We start from the raw sequence: 7,881 nt of genomic DNA on the forward strand, positions 1-7,881 counted from the left end.
AGAATGTGCATATCGACACGTTGCTATGCGCGTAATTTATTAAGTATTGGTTCGAACCAAAGAATAATTACATCAATGGGAAGCTTGGGGCCGATTTATATGTAACTGAAAGTATTTTTCATGCAGCTTGTCACGTTTGCATTTTATTTAATGGATATGATTCGGAAGTCGTGAAGCGGGTAGTTGTTCCGTGTACGGATACACGGCAGAGTTCGGCCAGTTTTGTACAGTCAGAATCACAAATTTTCCTAGGCTGATACGCTACCGCATATCTTGATTCTCACAATCCATTAAATTACATACAACGCGAATTATATGCATTTATGGGAAGACTTATGCTAATACTTGAAAATTTTTTCGGGAGCAGAAAATCTCATCCTGTGGAAAGACTTTTTTCTCTCAGTGTGAGCACGAAATTATCTACCACATTTCACGATTCTAGAAATTGACGAGAGAATATTTTCTTATATCAAGAAAATCATCTCAAATGCAGAGATTACGTTACTGAAAAACAGAAAATTTTTATCTTTGTGTTGGTTTTTACGCCGCTTCAATATATATCAACCCTCAAATTTTTGATAAATCCATCACACCCGGGTGCCTGTCTCACCCTGACTTGCTCTGCATCGTAATCCGTTCTCACTCCTGTGAGAAGAAAGAAGTGGAATAAAATTTTTCAATCAAAGTCTAATGAAATTTTCTCATTCGTTCTGTTAACAAAGTTATAAATCATTGCCATCGTAATTTTAACTGCACCATATGTACTCAAGTTCCAGATATGCTACCCCAGAAACAATGGGCGGCTGCGTAATTATGGGCACGGCATAGTTCTACTTACAGTTTCTGTTACTTTTTCCCTTATTCTTTAACTCATACCACCTCGTATATAACCATATCTCAGTGGTGCGCAATGGCTAATTCTTGGCTGAGATGACTGAAATGTTATGCAATAACGACATCGTCAACTTTTTCCAACTTCTGTTTATTTTCTGAAGTATCCGAATTATCATAATTTTATCGAGATAAACTTTTTAAGCATCCGATTCTGTAGAATATTTCCTATTGTTGTGTATGAAGAAGGTTTATCACGCAAATTTGTGGGGAAATGAGAAGATTATGTATCATTAAATTCAAAAGAATAGTTGAAGTTTCTCAGCATTACTCAATTAGACATTCAGATCAGCATCTGGTAATATTAGGAACAGGGTATCTGGATCTGATGTCGAGGAGTGAATTCCAATCCCATTCTGATTAGTTGACCCTAGCATTTTGATTAGACATGGATCCAAACAAACATTGAGAAAAAAAAATAATTCTACCAATTAAATTTGTTTCAGACAAACAAATGGGTTGTACACTGAGAGAAAAATACTTTTTTGTCAATCCGGCCGTAAGATCAGTCTCTTATTCCAGCCTGATTTGAGTTTTTATGCGGGTGCAAGATTTTGTGTTCATTCAATAAGAACTTTATTGAGATTCATTACGTAAAGCTGCATTCACCTCAGCATTAGTACTTATGATAAGTAGCTCCGTCATATTCATTGACACGGCTTCATTAGCTATGATAACAAATAATTGCGACGCGCTCTTAGAGTCACTGTAATTATCTAAATTACCCAGAGAATTAATCCATTTGGACTCAATGAATTCTATTTGAATCAAATGAATGGGTTCATTGAAATAGTGATGAAGTTCATTGACTATGTAATATAGATAGTATTTCAATTATACACAAATATTTTCGCACTGAGAAACAACAAGTTTTTGAGGAGTACGTCTTTACTTGTAGCAAGAAAATTCTGACTCAAAAATCGACAAGAAAATATCTTACCCTGAGAAAAGAACCCCTTCATCAAGAAATTGTGTACTTATACGAAAGATGAGGAGCAATTTGTTCACAACAAGCAAGCAACTTCTCGAACCTATTCAAGTGGTTTGTGCATTGAAATATATTGGATTTGAGACTTAAAAACTTTTGACTAAATTGATTCAATTAGACTTGGTAAGAGAAATCATTTCATTGGCATGAACAAATTATCCTCCTCGTTGGGATACGTACATCTCTTGACGAAAGTTTGTTCTTCCTCAGCGTAGGATGTTTTCTTCTTGATAATTTTCGAGCCACGAGCTTCTTGATACAAGTGAGCACGTACTTATCGAAAAACTTTCTTTTTCTCCTCGTGGGATGCAAATCGAGACTTAAGTGTTAGGAGTAGGAAAATTTCTCGGCGTCACAATTAAACAGACATCCGACCAGATCGGTTCAACATACATTGGGTAAATACAAGTTGGCAGGGACATATAAGCATTAATAAATTCTGAAAACAGAGGATGATTGCAAATCATTTGACGATCAATGGGATACCAACACCACAGGCCCATCGATTAAATTCAAATATATGTAATTGATAAATATTTTATATTGTCTTTTTGGGGCTCTCCACCAAACACGTCATTATCGTGAGTCCTGGGTCACGCCAAGCGTTGGCGAGAACTGAATTGCTCGTCAACAACCGTTGGTTCCTTCAAGAACTTGATTACCTCATTGAGAGAAAAAAAATTTAATTCCCCAAAAAACAGGTATATCGATTTAAAATTATTTTTAATTTCATTATCGTACGAAGGTACAACGGAGTTGAAGAAGGAACACCTTACGTCAATTGCAATTTATTTTTAAAAACTGATGGATATAATAAGAAAGGATCACACGAATAGTGCACTCAAGGTCCACGACTTATACATTTGTGCACCAAAGTATTATAGTACATAGTACCTTTGAAGATATTCGAATTCTAAGGTTATACCAAGCACTACCAAACCATTTTAAATGGTTGGGTATACTTGATGGTTTTGAATACTAGGTGTGGAATCAATGAAATTACCCGACTAACTATATTTACTCTCCTTATTAATTCACAATCTCAAAGTATTGAAAAATAGAAAAGATATCTTTGCCGATTGCCAAACACAGAAATTCATCCAATGCGAAATTCATGAACAACTCTACAAATAACCGAAATTCATAGGAAACAAGGAGGAACCCTCACAATCAAATTGATCATTACATATCCTTAATAATTGGCACTAAAATCATTATGGAAACGGTGAAAAGAATGGATTCACAACAAAAATATCGCCGAAATGAATGGAGAAAGTTGCAGAATGACTCTGACCCAAGGTAAGTAATTATGGAGTGCACTATGGCGTCTGAGCCTGCTCATTCAATCGAAGACACATCACGATGGCATTACAAGACCCCGCTGTGGGCGACAATTACGATTAACGCCTCGGGGACATTGCTCTGAGTGCATGCTTTGCGCATTTAGGGAAACGTTCCCTGTCAGCATTAGTGAACAACAATGAAAGTCACGGTAATCACGCCGCCACACCATTTCCGTATTATGTCAGGCGTAACGCGGGTGACGATGCTGGATGCTAGTGGGAATACCGGCCCCTACAGCTTACAATTCCGCCGTTCCTATGCCACCTTGTTACTCTAACTGGTCTCAATTGTCATCATCGATCCATTCGCAAATGCGTGTTTACGGCTTAATTATTTTCGACGTTGAGTTCCTAGAGTTGTGGATAAGTTCACGGTAAATAGCGGAATGTACTTCGGAAGTTCTATTACCCTTCGTTACGCTGTGTATCATGGCGTATTATTATTGTTGAGGGCATGATGGTGTGTTCCCAGGGGGCATCTGTTACCATTACGAGGTCTTGTCCCGGTTCATCCTTGCAGTTATAATCAGAGATTGCTGGGGTGTGTTGGTGCGAATAGAGTTCACTTCAATTGTATGGTGCTCATAGAAAAAACAAATTTCAAGTTGAGACTTACAACCTGAAATTGAGACTTTCGAAAATCTTAAAATGAGTTCTGAAATTCCAACTTGAGATTTTCGAAACTCTTAAGTTAAGACTTTTAGAAGACTAAAGTTGAGATCTTCAAGTTAAAACTGTGGAACATCCCAATTTGAGACTTTTAGAAGAATCAAATGGAGATTTTCCATTTGGTCAAATTGGTCAGGTTCTCATCAGGCATCACCTGATCATGCCTACCTCACCAGAATATGATCTAAACTCGCCTGCAGTTGTTGGAATTCGATCTACTAGATCAAAATTTGGTCAGCTACTCACCAGGCATCACCTGATCATGCCTTTCTACCCAGAATTTGATCTAAACTCACCTGCAGTTTTTGAAATTGAATTCACTGGATTAAAATTTGGTCAGGCTCTCATCAGAAATCACCTGATCAGTTGAACCTTACAAAACTGGATCATGTTCTCATCGTACTTCAGATGGAGCTGAAGCAATTTCCACTCAGGCTGTACGACGAGATCCATGTATTGAATCGTGGACAAATGTTTGTCCCATTTTCGATTTGCCCCATTTGGAAAAACTACATTTATTTACTGAAGACTGCCATGAGTTCTAAAGATCTCACAGTAGATTCCATAGCGCAGCAACACAAATTGACCCTCTGAGGTGAACGGCGTTTTCGCCACTCGATGTCATCTCACTGAGGCGTAGCCTACACGTCAGTATGGGCTCAACAGGGCCTTGAACAGACTCAATCAATTGTCACTGTATGGGGGAACTGTGGCACCCTAGAACTGGTACTGTTACGTTACTGTGCAAAAGCCCAGAGTCTGCTGCCAAGTGGTGAGGACAGTAAGCGGGCGCGAGTAATTCAACCTACTCCAGTGGAAAAAGTACTACTGAATTAAATTGTCACCTTAGATGGTTAAATAACCCAGTTGATTAATAATCCTGTCATTGGGGCTCTTTTTTCCCGCCCCTAATAAGATGTTCATCCAATTAATCAATCAATAATCCCGATCAAATCAATCCTCTAAATCTCCGTCATTTTATCGAATATGATTACCCAGTTATACTGATTACGATATTCACGTTGAAAACGCATTAGCTGAGTGCTATAAATATAGCTTACGTCGGAGACACTAAACTTTGCGGGTCAGCCATTAAGGAAGGTATCAGGGGACGCATTTGTGAACAACGGGCTCACCTTAACAAGGCAGAGACTTTTAAATGGGTGTGAGCAGTAAAAGTAGAGGAAGTAAATCTCTCATTAACGTATCCCAGGGCCCTCAACTACCAGTTGGATGTTTACGATCAATCCTTTCATTCACCATTCAGTCTTAGTCAATGGGATAACGATATTTGAATCTGAATTACGAGTTCTATCGGCCGTTGGACCATTACCTCCACCCTCAATAACATCCGTAAATGATCCGATCCAACTAGGGAAATTGAACAGGAGTTGTGCTTGAACAAAACAGCTCGTCATTCTAAGCAAATGGATCATTCCGTTAACGCAAACGCCAACTAGACTTCCATCGATTTTCCCTCATTTCGTGTCTCTAGAGTTGTTTAACTGTTCACAGCTGTCAACTTGTTCACTGCAATTTCCGGAAGAAATCTAACTAAATTCTGATGAGGTGATCCTCATATTATATACCTTACTATTACTGTTATGGACTTATTAGCGAAACTATAACATTGCTCTTGTAAGAGTTTTCTCTTATTCTCCTTCCGGCACAGTTGATACTCGTAGCTCAATTGTGGCGCCTCTTTGGCTTGTCCAATTTTCTTTTATCGCACCAAAGCCGACTATCCGAAAGTTCCGTGAGGACTTCCCCCCCACATAAGCCTCATATCTCTCGAATTGTACACCGGGGAATGAAAAAATTCCCCTATCGGTCGGAAACCAGTGTTTGGATAATAGCTTTACGTAAAGAATTCGGGTTTTTCTAAAATGAATTATTGTGACTCCACCTACTATATTTTAATCGTGTGGGAACAGTGACCGTTGGTGGACGGTTGTGAGGTTAAATGAGGTACTGAGTAGATGAGGTGGACAAAGACCAATGAATAAAATGGTAAAGTGAGACAATGCAAGACTTCAAATGAATTTCAATAATTTATACATCAAACTCCATGGCTTATTACTACAAACAATAATCTACATTCATAATTATTGTTCCACCGCAGTTTCTTCCTCTAAATTGACTTATTCCGGCCATTGTTCTTCATCATTTGCTCCATAGACGACTAATATCCTTCACACAGAAAAATAAAAACTCAAAAATATAGACAGATTGCACAGCATTTCGAATGCACCAGGCATTTCTCCTCAGGTGCATATATTTATCTCTATAACAAATGAGATTATCACAAGTATCGCTTAAATATTGTCATTGGCTAATTAAAAGTGTTACATCAGGTGACGTATCGCATTTTTCCATCATAAATGATGGAAATAAAATATTTGAAATAGAATAATAAAAGAATTTAATATTACGAAAAATAATGAAATAACGCGTAATCAGAAGAGAAATTTCGCCTTTGGAAACCGTCTCAAACACCATCGATATTACACGTGGAATTGAATGAAGGAATCTGGCGAAGAGAATAAAAAGACAATGAGAAAATTTATGTAACGATCACGTAATCGTTAGCTGGTAACGCCTAGAGCTGTCTCCAAGTGCGTTACCATCAGGAGGTTCGGGTATCCGTACCGAGGTTTACCTTGGTGCTTCGACATCGTGCGATACCCCCTCCATTAACCAAATACATAAAACCCATATTCATATATTAATTAAGACAGTTATAATGCGAGTTAATAAAAGTGCATTGACGCACCCCAAAAGTTCAGTTGGGACAGTTCCCTCAGTTCTCGCAGTTCTTTATTCCAATCAGTTCCACGCTAGTTTTTTCACCGATTCTTTCGCGTCTACGGTTCCGCGGTTTTGGATAATTATTCACTCATTAAAGACAAAGCAAATCATAATTTTGAAAAAATGAATTTTAGGAAAGTGAAAGGACGTAAAAATTTTCGTCAAGAATAAATTTTAATTATCGAGTTCAACAAAAATTAATAAATTAGAGAAGTTTTGAAAACTCGTAAAATGTGACAAAATTTTATTTTGGTATTAAAACATTTTATTTTTAATAATATACGAAACCACGGAATTTGATGACATCACTGAGAATGGCAGAGGAAATGGATAAGTTGAACCATGTTTAAATTTTTTTTGAGGATTGGAATTCATTTTTTTTACGTTAATGGAAAATTTTGCAACGATTATTGGAATTACTATTTCAAATATCGTGCTAAGCAAAAAAAACTTGTCAATTGATGTTTGGAATAATTTTATGAAAACTTTTGATTTTTTATGAATTTAAATTGGCTTTTACAAAATATAATTTTACCTTGTTTAAAGTTTGATTTCATTTTCCTGTTTTATTTCACCAATTCACCCGATTCCAATTCCTAGCTATTTCCGCAAGGTAGGCTAAAAACAGGAGAAACTAATACTCATAATTTTATAGTATTTATTTAATTAAAAATATTGAAATATTTACTGCGAAATCATGACGTAACGAAAGAAAAAATTTGACAATAGATATATTAATGAAAAACTACATGTTATAAAACGGCTCTTTCAGAGTGTTATGACAACCGCAACATAACTGCAATTCCATTGAATATTTCAGAATTGAGCTTATTTTTCAATAACAAAATACATGAAAATTTTGTGTGAATGAGTGATTGTGAAAAATTCCAAGAATTTGGTCTGGAAATATCAGGAGTAATTTTCTAACCGTGTGCTGGTTTTGCAACCGTCAACTGGTAACGGACTAAATGGATGATAAAATTATTGAAAAAGTTGAATTGTCCAATTGAAATATAATTTTGTGCCTCGCGATATTTTTTAATGTTGTTTTATCACAAAATAGGATACTCATGATGTTATTAGTGGGATATTACCTTTCCATATCACTCAAATCTATATCTTAATTTATTTATAATATGATATCTTTTCAAATCACGAGACGGGAATAGGGACATGGGTCAA

The sequence above is a fragment of the Diachasma alloeum genome, unplaced genomic scaffold, assembly GCF_001412515.2.
Source record: "Diachasma alloeum isolate Michigan unplaced genomic scaffold, Dall2.0 Dall_scaffold_00433, whole genome shotgun sequence".
NCBI classification, from domain to species: Eukaryota; Metazoa; Arthropoda; class Insecta; order Hymenoptera; family Braconidae; genus Diachasma; species Diachasma alloeum.